The sequence below is a fragment of the Carcharhinus amblyrhynchos genome, chromosome 31, assembly GCF_965287045.1.
Source record: "Carcharhinus amblyrhynchos chromosome 31, sCarAmb.v2.hapA, whole genome shotgun sequence".
Classification (NCBI taxonomy): Eukaryota; Metazoa; Chordata; class Chondrichthyes; order Carcharhiniformes; family Carcharhinidae; genus Carcharhinus; species Carcharhinus amblyrhynchos.
In genome coordinates, this window is record NC_137354.1 from 9,456,403 (window position 1) to 9,474,800 (window position 18,398).

The window sequence follows — 18,398 nt, forward strand, 5'->3', positions numbered from 1 at the left end:
TGTTCCTTCACTGTTGTTGGACCAAATTCTGAAGCACCCTCCCTAACAGCACTGTGGGTGCACCTACACTACCTATTCTACAGCAGATCAAGGCCACTGCCACCTTCTCAAGGTGGATGAGGTATGGAAAAATGAATGTTGGCCCAGGCAGCGACACCTACACAACATGAAAACATAATGTCCAGGGACTGATGAATGCGTGTTATTTCCTGTTTTTCACCCCAGACTGGAAAGTTTTAACAAGTTTGCTTGTGCACACTGGTCTCTGGAGTGGGATCTGAACACATGACCTTCTGACTCAAAATGAAACAAGAGCAAAACCTTTTAATGAAGGATTATTGACCTGAAACATTGACACTGTTTTCCTCTCCACAGATGCTGCCTGACCTCCTGAGTATTTCCAAGCACTTTATACATTTGTTTATGGGTTGCATAAACAAGGGCCAACATTCCATCCCACAAACTAACACAAGAGGAACGACCAGTTCATCTGAAGATAAGCATCCAGTACATCAGTCAATGGTGGTGGTTGAGAGGGGAACGTTGTCCCAGGACACTGAGAATTCCAACTTAGTGCCTGGAGATCTATAACGTTCATCTGGACTACCAGACGTGGAAGTATCTTCAGCTACCAGTGTAGCACACACCCAGTACTTCACTGTGTCTTCTTCAATACTGCAATCAAATAGCAGCCTGGATCAAAGGCTTTCAAATAGTAGTCTGCAGAATTTTCAGACTCCCAAAGTGCCCTCAACACGTCATAGAATCCCTACAGTGCAGAAAGAGGCTATTCAGCCACCTAGTCTGCACTGACCCTCTGACAGAGCATCTTACCCAGGCCCATCCCTATTCTCTCCCCTCATTTACCCCAAAATCCCCCTAATCTATACATCCTGGGGCAATTTAACATGGCCAATCCATCTAACTTGCACATCTTTAGACTGCAGGAGGAAACTGGAGCAAACCCATTAGAGACAGTGACCCAAGCCAGGAATCAAACCCGGGTCCCTGGTGCTGTGAGGCAGCAATGCCAACCACTGTGCCACCGTGCTGCCCTAACGATGTCAACCATTCCACCAGACTTCTGCCAATCAGGAATTGGATAAAATACCCAGCAAAAGGGCACTGACAAGAATTCTGCATTCAAAGTTGTTCCCCCCGCCCCGCCAGATTAGTCGAGCTCTCTCTCTTTTCCAGACACTATCTGTAATGTTAGCAAGGTTTCCCTTTTGCAGAGCTGCCATCATCTTTCAGAGGCTGGGACAGGGATCCGGGAGAGGAGCCACGTAACTCTGGGCGATCGCTGGCACAGAAGGACCTGAAAACCAGTGGCCTACATCAATTGTAGCACATGCCCAAATCCTTTAGACCCAGAGGCAAAAACACCGGGGTCGTGCTAAAGAAAATAAGTCTGGTGTGACAATAGGTAAAATTGTGTAAAACACTCGTCACTACTCATGACTTGGGAGAATGCGTGAATACACTTCCGGGAAAAAAGTATAAGAAGACTGTGTTTATAGTGTACCGCTCCATGGTCATATCTGCAACATGAAAGTAAACAAATATGAGATCATTACTCCAGTGCTCGGTAGTTAGTTGACTGAATGTATTATTGTCTGACAAACACAGCTCCTTCAATGATTCCATCTGTTAAAGTTTCCACTCACTCCTGCTAGTTTGTGGCAAGGGTCGGAACATTCTGGCAAGTTTTCAGCAATTTAACTTTGGTCTTTTTCTTCCCCCTCAAACTGTCTCACTAACACTCATCACTTGGTCAACAAGCTTCTGTTAGCGCAACTTTGGAACTCAGACTTAGCTGCAACATCCCAGACTGTATGAAACATTCTCTAAACATGTCTAAAAATGAAAATGAGGATCGCTCTTCTTTCTAAAATTAATGAGTTAGCCTATTCAGGGAGCGGTGAAGGGGATGACGCGGTTAGTTCATTGGTTAGACAGCTAACATGTGGTTCAGATTGGCATCAAGAGTGTGTGTTCAATTCCCATGCTGGTCGGGGCAGCACGGCAGCAGAGTGGTTAGCACCACTGCCTCACAGTGCCAGGGACCCGGGTTCGATTCCCAGCTCGGGTCACTGTCTGTGGAGTCTGCACCTTCTCCCTGTGTCTGTGGGTTTCCTCCGGGTGCTCTGGTTTCCTCACAGAGTCCAAAGACATGCAGGTTAGGTTGATAGGCCATGCCAAATTGCCTCTTAGTGTCAGGGGGATTAGCAGAGTAAATATGTAGGGTTACGAGAATAGGGCCTGGGTAGATTGTGATTGGTTTGCCATGCTAAATTCTAACTCAGTGTACCTGAACAGGCGCTGAATGTGACGTCTAGGGGATTTTCACAGTAACTTCATTGCACTGTTAATGCAAGCCTACTTGTGACACTAATAAATTTAAAAAAGATAACCTTGGGACCTGCCTCCACACCCAGCCCCAGGCAGAGTGCCAGGGAATGGCAAGCCATCCCTGACCAAGAAATATGACTCAGCATGGAGCACCAGCAGAGCCAAGGACCTAACTTCAGGCTGAGCACAGATGAAGGGAGGGAATCGCCGCCCTCATTCTTCTAAACTCCAACAGGTACAGGCCCAGAGTCCTCAACCGTTCCTCATTATGACAAACCCTTCATTGCAGGGATCATTCTTGTGAACCTCCTCTGGACCCTTTCCAAGGCCAGTACATCTTTCCTTAGATATGCTCACAATAATCAAAATGAGGTCCAACCAGAGACTTATACAGGCTCAGAAGTACATCCCTGCTCCTGCGTTCTGGCCCTCTTGACATGAATGCTAACATTGCATTTGCCTTCCTAACTGCCGACTGAACCTGCAAGTTAACCTTAACAATGACTCCCAAGTCCCTCTGCGTTTCCTGCCTATGGCGCACACTTCCTGAACATATTAATCTCACTTTCTGTATCATACTTTAGAAATATAGGAACAGGCGTAGGTCATTCAGCCCCTCAAACCCATTATACTATCGTATTAGATGATGGTTGGTCTGTGTCTTTAATTCTATTGACCGGCCTTGATTCCACATTTGCCTAACAAATAAAAACTCTCAATTTCAGTACTGACATTTTCAATTGCCCCTCACAAAAGCCTCAGCTTTTTTGTGGAAGGGCATTCCAGGTAAGTGCCTCCTGATATTACCCTCATTAGACTCAAGAATGCAGCGCCAGCCAAAGTCACGAGCCACTAGCAAGGTCATGCTAACGGAAAAGAAACATTTGTCACTGGAAAACGACCAGAAATATTGGTCCAAGAGGATCTTAAAAGGTTGAGAGTTTTCCAGAGTGGAGACCCAGAAAATCAAAGGCATCCTCAGCAACAGAGAGCCGCCACAGTGGTCAGCACCGCTATTTCATACTGCCAGAGACCCAGGTTCGATCCTGGCTTGGGTCACTGTCTGTGTGGAGTTTGCATGTTCTCCTTGTGTCTGCGTGGGTTTCCTCCTGACTCTCCGGTTTCCTCCCACAGTCCAAAAGGTGTGCAGGTTAGGTAGATTGGCAATGCTAAATTGTCCCTTAGTATCAGGGGGATTAGCTAGGGTAAATGCACAGGGTTATGGGGATAGGATTTGGGTGGGATTGTGGTCGGTGCAGAGTCAGAATCCCTACAGTACAGAAGGAGGCCATTTGGCCCATTGTGTCTGCACTGACCACAATCCCACCCAGGCCCTACCCCCATATCCCTACATATTTACCCACTAATCCCTCTAACCTACGCATCTCAGGACACTAAGTGGCAATTTAGCATGGCCAATCAACCTAACCCGCACATCTTTGGACTGTGGGAGGAAACCGGAGCACCCAGAGGAAACCCACGCAGACATGAGGAGAATGTGCAATCTCCGCACAGACAGTGACCCGAGCCAGGAATCGAACCCAGGTCTCTGGAGCTGTGAGGCAGCAGTGCTAACCACTGTGCTACCGCACCACCCACTCGATGGGCCAAACGGCCTCCTTCTGCACTGCAGGGATTCTATTCTATGATTAGTGGGTTGAAAGGGCAAGGAATGTACAAGAGGCCAGAGGAACAGGGCTTGGAAAGTATCCTGGCTTCTCCAGAATGAGTCACATAAGATACAAAGAATGAGGTTTACATTCCCTTCGTTGAGAGGCTCACAGTGGAGTCCTGGCTGATCCTTCTCACCCTCCTTCCCCTGCTCAAAGACAGCAAGGTCAGCTGTGAGACAGCCAATTCCCTTCCCAGCTGAGACCCACAGTGTTTGGGTCAAACCTGGAACTTACCTGATCCTTGTGTTCAGTGAAAACATTGCCCCGTCTATCAACCGGATAACGTGCCAAAATTAAATGTACAAAACATTTTAAATCAGCTGTTTGAACGATGGAAAGGAGGAGAATTGGTGATATGCCAGAAATGGTAATTTGGAATTGGGTGGGGGGGGGGGGGGGGGGGGGGAGAGAGAGAGAGAGAGAGAGAGAGAGAGAGAGAGCGGTGGTGGAGATTTGGGGCTAAATCGAACATTCTCCAACAGTTTACCTAAAATGTCCCAAAACATATTTGAAACTGACTATTTTCTGAAAGAAAATCTCCACATGGCAAGGGGAGAACGATAGTTTAATGGAAATGAACATTAGGTAGCTTCTATTTCAGTCCCACAACACCTTCCACACGAGCGTTGAACGTGATCGATGAATCACATCGTGTCACTGTCCCCAGTGCTCCTCGAGACAGATATGCCCCACCTTTACAGAGCAGGGATGAGGGGAGGGGGATCACAATCTCAGGCTATGGGGTAGACCACCTGGGACTAAGATGGGGAGAAATTTCTTCACTCAAGAGAGGGTGGTGAACCTGTGGAATTCTCCACTACACAAGGCCGTGGGGGCCAAGTCATGGAATATATTTAAGGAAATAGATAGATTTCTAGCCTCTAAAAGGTAGCAAGGGGTATGAGGAGAGAACATGGTACTGAATCCCTATAGTACAGGAGACCCTTCGGCCCATCAAGTCTGTACCGACCACAATCCAACCCAGGCCCTATTCCCGTAACCCCGCACATTTACCTTGCTAATCCCCGTTACTAGGGTCAATTTAGCATGGCCAATCAATCCAGCCCGCACATCTTTGGGAGGAAACCAGAGCACCCAGAGGAAACCCACACAGACATGGGGAGAATGTGCAAACTCCACACAGGCAATGTCCCGAGGCTGGAAGTGAACCTGGGACCCTGGTGCTGTGAGGCAGCGGTGCTAACTACTGTGGGTAGAGGATCAGCCATGATCAAGTTGAATGGCAGAGCAGGCTCGAAGGGCCAAATGGCCTATTCCTACTCCTAATTTCTACGTTTCTATCCACAATAGATATGAGGAAACCAGCTGGGTGAGCTGTTTGGTAGGCTGGCTCTAAGGGCCTCTCAGCAAATATTAGCTCTCAGTGTTGACTCGCGTTCTAGGAAGTTGATCGGACAGTGATGAATACATTAACGTGTTCTGTTGAAATATGCATTCTCCTCTGTCGCAGTTCTGCAAGAGCTAGCTAAGGCCCAGGCCCAGGCTGTTTACAACAAGCTGTATGAAATAATTTGTTCTTGAACAGTACCAGACAGAACAAAAAGAATTTTTTTTGTACATAATTGCTTTTCAAAAGAAGCCTGCTCCTAGTTATCTCATTATACCAAGGAAAGATTCCATTTTTTTAACTGCCATTCCCAGATCTCTGCAAATAAATGGCTCATCAGGAAAGAATTTCAACATGGGAAAAAAAATAAGTTACTTCAGGAAGTTGGGGGCTGTTTTCTGGTGATCATACCCATCATCCTTTTTCCTTCAGCTCTTGTTCTATTTTTATTATTACTTTCTTCAGCTCCATTTACTGAGATATTTTAGATGGGAGTGAAGACGATAATGGCAAAGAATTGGGGTAATGTGTAACCCCATGTTGTGATGCTGCCATTCCCCCCCGGATTGGGTCACTGTGTGGAGTTTGCACATACTCCCCATGTCTGCGTGGGTTTCTTCCAGGTCTCCCCCCCCCCCCCACCCCCAACACAGTCCAAAGATGTGAGGGTCAGATGCATTGGCCACACTAAATTGCCCCTCAGTATCAGGGGACTAGCTAGAGTAAATGCATGGGGTTATTCGGGCCTGGGTGGATGGTCGCTAGTTCATACTCAATGGGTTGAATGGCCTCCTTCTGCACTGTAGGGATTCTATGATACGATACATCCAAACTTGAAACGTTGGCTCTATTCTCTTTCCACAGATGCTGTCAGATCTGCTGAGATTTTCCAGCATTTTCTGTTCTTGTTTTAAGTTTATTAGTGTCACAAGTAGGCTTACATTTAACACTGCAATGAAGTTACTGTGAAAAGCCCCTCTGTGCATATTGGTCAATATGGATCAATTATACCAGTTAAAATATGAAAACGATGCTGAAATCACTTTTCTTTTGAAGGGACTATTATTTTAAAGTAACATTAAAACTATCAATTTTTTGTGCAGGAAAATTTAAATTTTCTCCCAAATTCATTAATAAATCCCAACACAGGAAGATTCTGATGGTTTCCTTACTTCGACGGACCCAAAACATCACCATTTCGAGCACAAAACATTAAATAGGCCACAAAAAAACTGACAACATCTACGGAGAGAGATTAGAACTGACGTTTGGCGTCTGGATAACCCTTCGTCAGAGCTGTATGTATCATTTAACGTAACTCATTCCCAAAGATATTTTAAACACAAATACGGATCACTCCTTATTCTGACGGAGTTGGACCTGCCAATGAGTTGGCTTCGCAGACACATTTCACCCTCCTTAACCACAAGGGGAGGTGATGGCCGAGTGGGATTATCACTGGACTATTAATGCAGAAACTCAACTATTGTTCTGGGGGCCCTGGTTCTAATCCCACCACGGCAGATGGTGGAATTTGAATTCAATGAAAAATATCTGGACTTAGGAATCTACTGATGGCCATGAAACCACTGTTGGAAAAGCCTATCAGGTTCACTAATGTCCTTTAGGGAAGGAAATCTGCTACCTTTCCTTGTGACTCCTGAGTCACAGCAATGTGGTTGACCCTCAACTGCCTTCCAGGGACAAGTAGGGATGGGCAATAAATGCTGGCCAGCCAGTGACACCCACGTCCCAAGAATTAATTTTAAAAACTACAAACCAAAACGTGAACCACGAGGCTCATTTTCAAATGTTTGAACAGAGCCGTGGAATTTTGCATTTTTGAGATCCTGGAACAATCTTTTTTCTAAAAATCGTTTGTTAAAGTGTTCAAAGAGAATGGAAAATAAAAAATTTTTAATAGCCTCAATAATAGCCTTCAGGAGATCGATCTTTAATCTCAGGGAATTTGAGGACTATCCTAATGGGGTGATGACCTCCAGATATCTCAGACTGGGTGGTGACAAAAACTAATCAGTGGCTCAGAGTTCTTTCAGTGAATTATGTGCAAGGAAGGTCAGGTTCCAGTTTTAAACCCTCCATGAATAAGGCGATTTGACTGTTCCTCCAAGTAGATATTGTTTCTTCAAGACAATATCCAGGCTTGGGCTAACAAGTGGCAAGTAACATTCGTGCCACACAAATGCCAGGTAGTGACCATCACTAATAAGAGACAATCTAATCACCGCCCCTTGACATTCAATGGTATTATCATCACCGAATTCCCCCACTGTCAACATTCTTGGGGTTACCATTGACCAGAAACTCAACTGGACTCGTCACAGTGGCTAGGGATATTGCAGTGAGTAACTCATCTCCTGACTTCCCAAAGCCTATCCAACACTTACAAGGCACAAGTCAGGGGTGTAATGGAATACCCACTACTTGCCTGGATGAGTGCAGCTCCAACAACACTTAAGGAGCTTGACACCATCCAGCACAAAGCAGACCATTTGATTGGCACCCCATCCACGAACATCCACTCCCTCCATCATCAACGCTTAGTAGCAGTAGCACGTACAAGTCGCACTGCAGTAATTCAAAGATCCTTAGACAGCACCTTCCAACTCTATGACCACTTCCAACTAGAATGCCAAGGGTAACAGATACATGGGAACACCACCACTTGAAAGCTCTCCCCACAAGCCACTCGTAGAATTATCTCGCCGTTCCTTCGCAGTCACTGGGTCAAAATCCTAGAATTCCCTCCCTAACAGCATTGTGGGTCAACTGGACCGTAGCAATTGAAGAAGGCAGCTCACCATCACCTTCTCAAGGGCAACTAGGGATGGGCAATAAATGCTGGCCAGCCAGTGACACCCATGTCCCACGAATGAATTTCAAACATTTTTTTAAAAAGGGTGAGAGACTGAAAGAAACAGTTAGCAGTTATAAGAGAATGCATTAATTATGTGACACAGAACGCTTGAAATTAGCTTTGGAGCCTCTTCTTGAACAGGTAATGTTTGTGCTGTTATGATGACACAAACGCTATAAACAAGGGCTGGCCAGACTCCCAGTGGCTTAAGTTATTTGTGTTTAAAATTAATATTACCATCCAATTTTCACTTCTTTAAAAGACTGCTATCGTCAGAATATTAGGGGTGGTGCAATGGCAAAACAATACAACTAAACATCACGCTGACAATAATTTACTAATTATGATGGGACATGAGTTATTAGGTTAAGCCACTCAAGGGATTATAAGTCATGCTCATTATGCAGCCTCTTCTTGCTAGTGGACGCACTAAAGCTTGGGACAGCCTCTGCCAAGGTTGGGTTGTCAACCCACCAGGATTAGCCTGGAGTCTCCAGGACTTGGTTGTGTGCGACCCTGGAGAATATTTTCTTTGAACGTTTCTCTTTGCAAGATGTTAAAATATTGTAAAAAGTGGGGTGGGCAGGCTGTTTAGCTGTCATTCAGGCATCATCCAATTGCCTAGTATAGAACCACAGAATCCCTACAGTGCAGAAGGAGGCCATTCAGCCCATTGAGTCTTACCCAGGCCTACCCCTCCATCCCATCCCCATAACCCCACACATTTCCCATTGCTAATCACCTAACCCACACAACTTTGAACACCAAGGAGCAATTTAGCACAGCCAATCCACCTAACCTGCACATCTTTGGGCTGCGGAAGGAAGCCAGATCACCCGGAGGAAACCCATGCAGATATCGAAGAAAGTGCAAATTCCACACAGATCCAAGGCCAGCATTGAACCCAGGTTCCCCCCCCCAGGGCTGTGAGGCAGCAGTGCTAATCACTGTCACCACATTGCCCCAAAATGACTATAAATATGAAGTGTATCAGTCAGTGTTGTGAGGCACCCAATATACCGCATTGACAGAAACTAATCTGGGTTGCATTTTATGTAATATCAAATTTGAACTGCCGTGTAATGGACACTTACAAATTTTATGAACGAAGAAGTATATTTTCAGTGAGGAAGAAAAGCATTCCTGTTTGCGTAACCAGGCATTAAACTACCAATCTCCCCCCCCGCCCCCCTGCCCCACACACACACACACACAATGATGTATATAACCTTTGGCACATTGTACAAGTGGTTATAGTGTTACAAAACGAGTGTTGACAGGTTGATAAACCATGGAGGGAGTCCAATCCAAAGCAGATTCTGTTTTCATCCCAATATCATACTTCATAGCGACCAAATATTGATCAAGAAGCGGAAATCCTGTTTGAATATTCCCCCACCAGGATGTTGAGGCCAAGAACTAGTAACATCCTTATTATCACTTTAGTGGAGATCAGGAAATCCCACACAAATCAGGGATTTCACCTGGCGTCTGTGGAGCTTATTTCCTCCCCTGCCCCCCCCAGCTTAACGAAAGACGAGAATGGAGAGGTTAGAAACATAGAAAAATGGGGGCAGGAGGCCATTCGGCCCTTTGAGTTGGCTCCGCTATTCAGCATGATCATGGCCGATAAACCAACTCAATAGCTGGGGAAGGTTGAGGAAGGAACTCCCAAGATTATTGAGTTGGGTGGTCACACCAGCAAAGGCCGTTGTGATGTTGCAACCAGTTTGTTTCCTCCGGTCTCCATCACGACCGAAGCAGTGATCGTTCCATCAGGTCAAAGAAAGGCTGTTGTGACTTTGCGAGGGGCACCCCTGCTTTAACTACACGTGTCTGCCGTGTTTTCCGATAATCAGCACCAGAACAGGGCTGTTCCAGTTCATATATTTTTGTTCAAACTACAAGAGCAGGCTAAAATTACAGTCTGAAGGGAAAACCTGATCCCCTGTAGTAACGCAAACAGTTTGTGCTGTGAATCACAAGGCTGAGAGAAGGGAATTATCAATCATAGCCATGTTGTGAGTCGCTAAGCCGCTCACACAGCCTGTTGTCCATAATTTGTAGGGAGCTACTGAGTAAATTGCACCCAACAGTTCCTCACGAGGTTTGAACTCCCACACACGCTGGCTGCTGCAGGCCTCAACACCAGTGCTCCAAAATAACAGCTCCTTCCAAAAGGAAAGACCTCCAATGACATCACTCAACTGCACATTTCCTAAGAGAGCTAAACTTTTAGGCCCAGCACTGAAACTGGCACTTGTCAAAACTCATTCCACCAAATGCTGAATCGTCCACCCAGCAAGTCATTCCTGATTCACTAAATTAATGGCTTTGAACTAGTTCGTACCCGCTCCAAACAGAGGCGAGAGCAAAGTGTGCTAGTCCCGACCAGTCTTTGGAACAGATTATACGAAACAACCTACTTTCCAAACTTTTAAATGTCAAACCCGAGACTTACTGAAGGCATCGAAAAATGTTACAAACCAGCCCCTGCAACATTGCGATATCCCCCGTGAAAACACTGAATGGTAGCAGCATAGGAGATGACCATTCGGCCCTTCCAGCTAGTGTCAGCACACTACAAGAGCCACTTGGCTCATCCTACCAATTTTTGTAATCCTTCAGATTTTTCCCATTCAATTACTGATTCAACTCTGCTTCGAATCTGTCCCCACCACTCTCAGGTTAAGCGTTCCAGAGCGTAACCACTCACTGCGCAAGCGTTTTTCTCATGCCACCTTTCATTCCTTCACCAATTATTTGAAGACCGTGTGCCCTCAAGGCTCGAGCCTCCTGCCAATGGCAGATTCGCTCCATCTCACGGGTGGCGGGATCTTCTGGTCCCACAACAGCCAATGAGATTTCCCATTGATTTGACTCTACGCCACTGGGAGACCCCATGGTGGGGGTGTGCCGTCAGCAAACTGGAAAATTCCGCCAGTGTGAACAGCCGAGACTTCCAGCCTCATGATTTTGAGCAAATCTCCTCTCGAGCTTCCTTTCTCCCAGGAGACCATCACAACTTCTCCAACCTATCCACCTAACTCAAAAAGCTCCCTTTCCAAAAGCTTCACACCTTTCCCAAAGTGCAATGCCCAGGATTCATATGGAATCTTAGAACCCTGCAGTACAGAACATAGAACATTACAGCGCAGAACAGGCCCTTCAGCCCACAATGTTGCGCCGACCAATTAAAAAGCAATGACCCTCTAACCTAAACCAATCCCTTTCCATCCATAAACCTATCCACGGATCTCTTAAACGCCCCCAAACTAGGCACATTTACAACTGCAGCAGGCAGGGCATTCCAATCCCTCACCACCCTCTGGGTAAAGAGCCTACCTCTGACATCCGTCCTATAACTACCACCCCTTAATTTAAAGCTATGCCCCCTCGTGCTAGCTTTCTCCATCCGAGGAAAAAGGCTATCACTGTCCACCCTATCTAAACCTCTAATCATCTCATATGTTTCAATAAGGTCCCCTCTTAGCCGCCTTCTTTCTAACGAAAACAACCTCAAATCCCTTAGTCTCTCCTCATAGGACCTCTCCTCCATACCAGGCAACATCCTGGTAAACCTCCTCTGCACCCTCTCCAATGCCTCCACATCCTTCCTATAATGTGGGGACCAGAACTGCACACAATACTCCAAGTGCGGCCGCACCAGAGTTGTGTACAGTTGCATCATGACACTGCGGCTCCTAAATTCAATCCCCCTACCAATAAACGCCAAGACATCATATGCCTTCTTAACAACCTCATCTACTTGATTCCCAGCTTTCAGGGATCTATGTACCTAGATCCCTCTGTTCATCAACACTATTCAGAGTCCTATCGTTAGCCCTATACTCTACACATCCGTTATTCCTGCCAAAGTGAATTACCTCACACTTTTCCGCATTAAACTCCATCCACCACCTCTCGGCCCAGCTCTGCAACTTGTCCAAGTCTCTCTGTAAACTAAGACACTATCCACCACACCTCCGACTTTGGTGTCATCAGCAAATTTACTACAGCAGTGGCCCCTGAGGCACACCACTTGTAACCGAACTCCATGACGAATACTTACCATCAACCACCACCCTCTGTCTCCTATCTGCTAGCCAATTCCTGATCCAATTAACTAAATCACCCTCAATCCCATACATCTGCATTTTCTGCAGAAGCCTTCCATGGTGAACCTTATCAAACGCCTTACTAAAGTCCATGTATACCACGTCAACTGCCTTACCCCCATCCACCTCTTTGGTCGCTTTCTCAAAAAACTCAATAAAGTTAGTAAGGCACGACCTACCCTCCACAAAACCATGCTGACTATCTCCAATCAATTCATTACTCTCTAAATAACTATAAATCCTATCCCTAATAATTTTTTCTAAAACCTTGCCCACAACAGAAGTAAGACTCACCGGTCTATAATTCCCAGGGAAGTCTCTGTTCTCCTTCTTAAACAATGGGACAACATTCGCTATCCTCCAATCTTCTGGCACTATACCTGTGACCAACGACGACCTGAAGATCAGAGCCAGAGGCTCTGCAATCGCCTCTCTTGCCTCCCAGAGAATCCTAGGGTAAATCCCGTCCGGCCCAGGGGACTTATCTATTTTCAAACCCTCAAGAATATCTAGCACATCCTCCTTATCAACTGCAATACTATCCAGTTTACAACCCTGTAACCCAGTGTTCTCCACAGCTACATTTATGTCCCCCTGCGTGAATACCAAAGAGAAATATTGGTTCAATGCCTCTCCAATCTCTTCCGGTTCCACACATAACTTCCCACTGCAGTCTCTAACTGGCCCTAATCTTGCCCTAACCAATCTTCTGTTCTTAACATATCTATAGAAAGGATTAAGGAGAATCCTAAGGCAATCAGCCAAAGTCTTCTCATGTCCTCTTTTAGCCCTTCTTAACTCACTCTTTAACTCCCTCCTAGCCAATCTAAAGCTTTCCAGTGCACTACCTGAGCCCTCAAGTCTCATCCTGACATAAGCCTCCTTTTTCCTTTTAACCAGCGAATCAACTTTTTTAGTGCACCACGGTTCCCTAGCTCGACCATTTCCTCCATGCCTGACAGGGGCATACATATCAAGGACTCGCAGTAGCTGCTCCTTGAAAAAACTCCACATTTCAGACATTCCCAGACCCTGTAGTCTCCTAGTCCAACCTATGCTTCCCAATTCTCTCCTAATAGCCTCATAATTACCCTTCCCCCAGCTAAAACTACTGTCCCGAGGTTCATGCCTATCCCTTTCCATCACTAAGGTGAACGTAACCGAATTGTGGTCACTATCACCAAAATGCACACCAACTTCCAAGTCTAACACCTGGTCTGGCTCATTTCCCAGCACCAAATCCAATATAGCCTCACCTCTAGTTGGCCTATCTACATACTGAGTCAAAAAACCTTCCTGCACGCTTTGTGCAAAAACTGACCCCTCTAATGAGCTAGAGCTATAACTTTACTAATATTGATTGGAATAGCCAAAGTCCCCCATAACAATTACCCTATTACTTTCACTCCTATCCAGGATTGTCTCCGCAATCCTTTCCTCAACCTCTCTAGAACTTTTAGGAGGTCTATAAAAGACTCCCAACAGGGTGACCTCTCCTCTCCTATTTCTAATCTCAACCCATACTACCTCAACAGACAAGTCCTCATCAAACTTCCTCTCTGACACTGTGATACAATCCTTGACTAATAATGCTACCCCTCCCCCCCTTCTACCTCCTTCTCTACTCCGGAGGAAGCATTTGAACCCCGGAACCTGCAACAACCATTCCTGACCCTGCTCTATCCATGTCTCTGAAATGGCCACAACATCAAAGTCCCAGGTACTGATCCACACTGCAAGTTCATCCACTTTATTGCGAATACTCCTCGCATTAAAGTATATGCATTTCAAACCCTGCTCTACTCCACCCCCACGATGCCGTGCATTGCAGTCCCCATCTATGCCCCCCTCACTTACATCCCTGCTACTCAGGATCCCACCCCCCTTCTGAATCAGTTTAAACCCCCCTGCATAGCCTTTGCAAATTTTCCCCCCAAGATATTGGTTCCCTTCTGATTCAGGTGTAGACCATCACTCTTGTAGAGGTCCCACCTTCCCCAGAATGGGCCCCAATTGCTCAAGAACCTGAACCCCTCCCTCCTGCACCATCCCCTCAGCCATGAGCTCAAACTTTCCCTCTCTCTGTTCCGCTCTAAACTATCCCGTGGCACAGGCAAGAGTCCCGAGATAACCACCCTGTCCGACTTGGCCTCAAGTTTCCACCCCAACTCCATAAATTTCTGCTTAATATCCCCTTCCCTTAACCTCCCTATGTCATGCATCCCCACATGAACTATGACTTGGGGCAGATTTCCCTCTCCCTTAAGAGTCCTGAACACCCTCTCTGAAACATCCCAGACCCCAGCCCCTGGGAGGCAACACACCAGCCCTGAGTCCCTACCATTACTGTTGGCTCTCCTATCTGTGCCCCTAACTGTGGAGTCCCCAATCACCAGGCCCAATCTTTTACATCCCCTAACCACCTGAGCCTTCACAACAGGCTCACCTCCAGAGACCTGCTCCCTTTGGCTATCTCCAGTTGATTCCTCCTCAACTATAGCCTCCAGGACAGAAAACCTATTTTGGAGGGGAACAGCCCTAGGGGATTGTCCCCCCAATTGCTTCTTTCCCCTCTTCCTAGCAGTTACCCAGGACTCATTTTTAGGAGTGACTATCTCCTTGTAACTCCTATCGATGTCCGCCTCAGCCTCCCGAATTATCCGGAGTTCCTCCAATTCCAACTCCAGCTCCTTAACACGCTCCTCCAGAAGCTGCAATCATACACACTTCCTGTAGGTAAAAATCAGCAGAAACACTACTGGTGTCCCTCACCACATACATACTGCAGGAGGTGCAGCTTACTGCCTGAACTGCCATCCCTGAAACAATTTCCAGCAGGAAAAAAAAACTTCCCACACACTTATTATTAGGTTAGAGGAGGGGGGAGGGTGGGATTCTCTGCCAGTGTAGAGGATTGGGTATCCTCTCTGTGCCAATTTATAGGGTCAGAGACCCGAAAAAAAAACTACAAATACTGGTAAGCGTCCTAGTGACGACTTCCGGTTTCTAACTAATTTTAAAAAAGAAAAAAAAACACCGCTACTCGCAACTTTAACTGGAAATAAAAAGTTAAAAATTTAAACAAGAAAATTTACCTCACTCGCGACCTCCACACATGCCCAAAAATCGCTGCCTCTCGGTGCTGCTCCACAGGAAGGAGGCCATTCAGCCCATCAACAACAATCCCACCCAGGTTCTATCCACGTATTTACCCTGCTAATCCCCCTGACACTAAGGGGCAATTTAGCGCACACATCTTTGGCATGTAGGAGGAAACCGGAGCACCCGGAGGAAACCCACACAGATACAGGGGGAAACATGCAAACTCCACACAAACAGTGTGGAACTGAAGGCTGGAATTGAACCCGGGTCCCTGGCGCTGCGAGGCAGCAATGCTAACCACTGTGCCACCGTGAGTATTGGACAGAATACTCCAGTTGAGGCCCAGTGTTTCACAAAAAGGTTCAGAACATCTGAGGCAAGATTGGGCTGATAATTCCAGTAGGACAACTCAGTGGCACAGTGGTTAGCATTGCTGCCTCACAGCACCAGGGATCTGGGTTCAATTCCAGCCTCAGGTCACTGTCTGTGTGGAGTTTGCACATTCTCCCCATGTCTGCATGGGTTTCCTCCAGGCGCTCCAGTTTCCTCCCACAGTCTGAAAGATGTGCTGGTTAGGTGCATTGACCCTAAGAGCAAGCGCCAGAGTGTGGTGACCAGGGGCATTTCACAGTAACTTCGTTGGAAGCCTTACTTGTGACTAATAAATAAACTTCAATTGGAAGAGGTTGAGATTTTTATTAAATTAACTCAGGATGGAAAGAATAGACCAATCCTTACAGCCTCGATAGGCTGAAGCTACGGTGTGTGTTTGACATGGCTGTCTGAGCTATCAGCACTCCCCCATTCTGCAACCCCTCCACCCCACATTCTGCACCACCCTCTCCTCCTCCTCCCCACCCACCCCCACATTCTGCACCACCCTCTCCTCCTCCTCCCCACCCACCCCACATTCTGCACCACCCTCTCCTCCTCCCCCCCACCCACCCCACATTCTGCACCACCCTCTCCTCCTCCTCCCCCCCCACCCCCACATTCTGCACCACCCTCTCCTCCTCCCCCCCACCCACCCCACATTCTGCAACACCCTCTCCTCCTCCTCCCCCCCCACCACCACATTCTGCAACACCCTCTCCTCCTCCTCCCCCCCACCCCACATTCTGCAACACCCTCTCCTCCTCCTCCCCCCCCACCCCACATTCTGCAACACCCTCTCCTCCTCCTCCCCACCCACCCCACATTCTGCAACACCCTCTCCTCCTCCTCCCCACCCACCTCCACATTCTGCAACACCCTCTCCTCCTCCCCACCCCACATTCTGCAACACCCTCTCCTCCTCCTCCCCACCCACCTCCACATTCTGCAACACCCTCTCCTCCTCCCCACCCCACATTCTGCAACACCCTCTCCTCCTCCTCCTCCCCCCCCACCCCACATTCTGCAACACCCTCTCCTCCTCCTCCCCCCCCCCCCACCACCACCACATTCTGCAACACCCTCTCCTCCTCCTCCCCACCCACCCCACATTCTGCAACACCCTCTCCTCCTCCCCCCCACCCACCCCACATTCTGCAACACCCTCTCCTCCTCCCCCCCACCCACCCCACATTCTGCAACACCCTCTCCTCCTCCTCCCCCCCCACCCCACATTCTGTAACACCCTCTCCTCCTCCTCCTCCCCACCCACCCCACCTTCTGCAACACCCTCTCCTCCTCCTCCCCACCCACCACCACATTCTGCAACACCCCCCAACCCCCGCGCCCCAAAAGCGCCTACTAGCCAATTCTCATCCCCCCCCAAATAGCTTCTGCACCGACAGCGCATTCTCGAGATGGGCTGCGACCGGAGGAAGGGAAAAGAAAGCCCAGCAAGTCTCCACAGGCAGGGACTGAGTGGCAGTGGATTGTTCAGGCACACTGCGGGATTTGGAGCTGAACTGTGTCTGTGTCTGTGTGTGTGTTGGGGTGCTTAGAAAACGTAGACCGCAGTGAAAGACATCCCTCAAACAGGGAAGGGAAAAGTGCAGCCTCTGTGGATTATTACAGGGGGGGAATTTAAAAAAAAAACCTTCATGTGAATCAATGTCCAAAAGAAAATGACAGCCAGGAGATCTGGCAAGTTGCCTTGTTCCTCCGCTCCTTGTAAGTTTCATGTTTATTTCAAAGCCTGGGATACATTCTAACCCCTTCCTTCCCTCCCTCTCCGCCGCTACAGTGGGAACAGAGTCAATTCCAAAACAACACCCTAAAATTGCTTTGGTGGCAAAAGAGAATTTTAATCGTCATTAAAAACTAAAGAAGCAAAGGAACCCTTGTACCTTCATAAAACACTCACACGAAAAAAGGAGCAAATTTTAATCCGATGAATACTTTTTTTCGCTTACCTGCGAGCGTGCTGGCCAAAACGTCTCTCCCTCTCGTCCCGGAATAAACCTCCTTCAATCCTCCCTGTTTGTCTGTTCCAAGGTGGGCGGATATATTTCTTACCCAATTGCAGCCCGCCCACACAACGTCAAAGCAAACACACCAGATTAGAATGGAAAAGATTACTCGCAATCGGTGTTAAATTTGTAAAAGGAAGTTCGGGGGGGCTCTTGAGAATCTTATGGGACTGAATCACCTTATGGTATTTGTGTAACGGTGGTGAGGCAAGGTATTAGAAAGATTCAGTTAGCAGCAATTGCCTTAAGGCCACCACCATGCTCTCGAACTGAGGCATGAGACACAGCACTTCCTGCTGCCAAAGTTCAGAATAGCCTAAGAAGGCCTGACTTGCTTTTACATAGCGCCTTGCACAACGGAAGGCTGTCCCCAGCTCTTTACGGCCAATGAGTTGAAGTTAAAGCTTATTTATTACCTGCCACAAGTAGGCTAACATTGACACTGCAGTGATATTTCTTCACATCATCGATGTTGGGTTTGCAGAATGTCAGTGTTTCTTTAAATTTAAGTCTGTTTGTCAGTGTCAC

At 47.2% G+C, this 18,398-nt stretch overlaps 1 protein-coding gene across 2 annotated transcripts in view; it reads right to left on the minus strand.

Moving 5' to 3' along the window:
• LOC145360361 (annexin A4-like) overlaps positions 1–18,007 on the minus strand; it is an 87,118-nt gene extending 69,111 nt beyond the window's left edge. Inside the window, exon 1 of one of the 2 annotated variants that reach the window (XM_080215532.1) lies at positions 17,814–18,007. The gene's annotated coding sequence lies outside the window, so the exon portion shown is untranslated. The remainder of the gene's footprint in view (positions 1–17,813) is intronic. The other variant, XM_080215533.1, reaches the window with a different exon arrangement.
• Between the last annotated feature and the right edge of the window lie 391 nt (positions 18,008–18,398).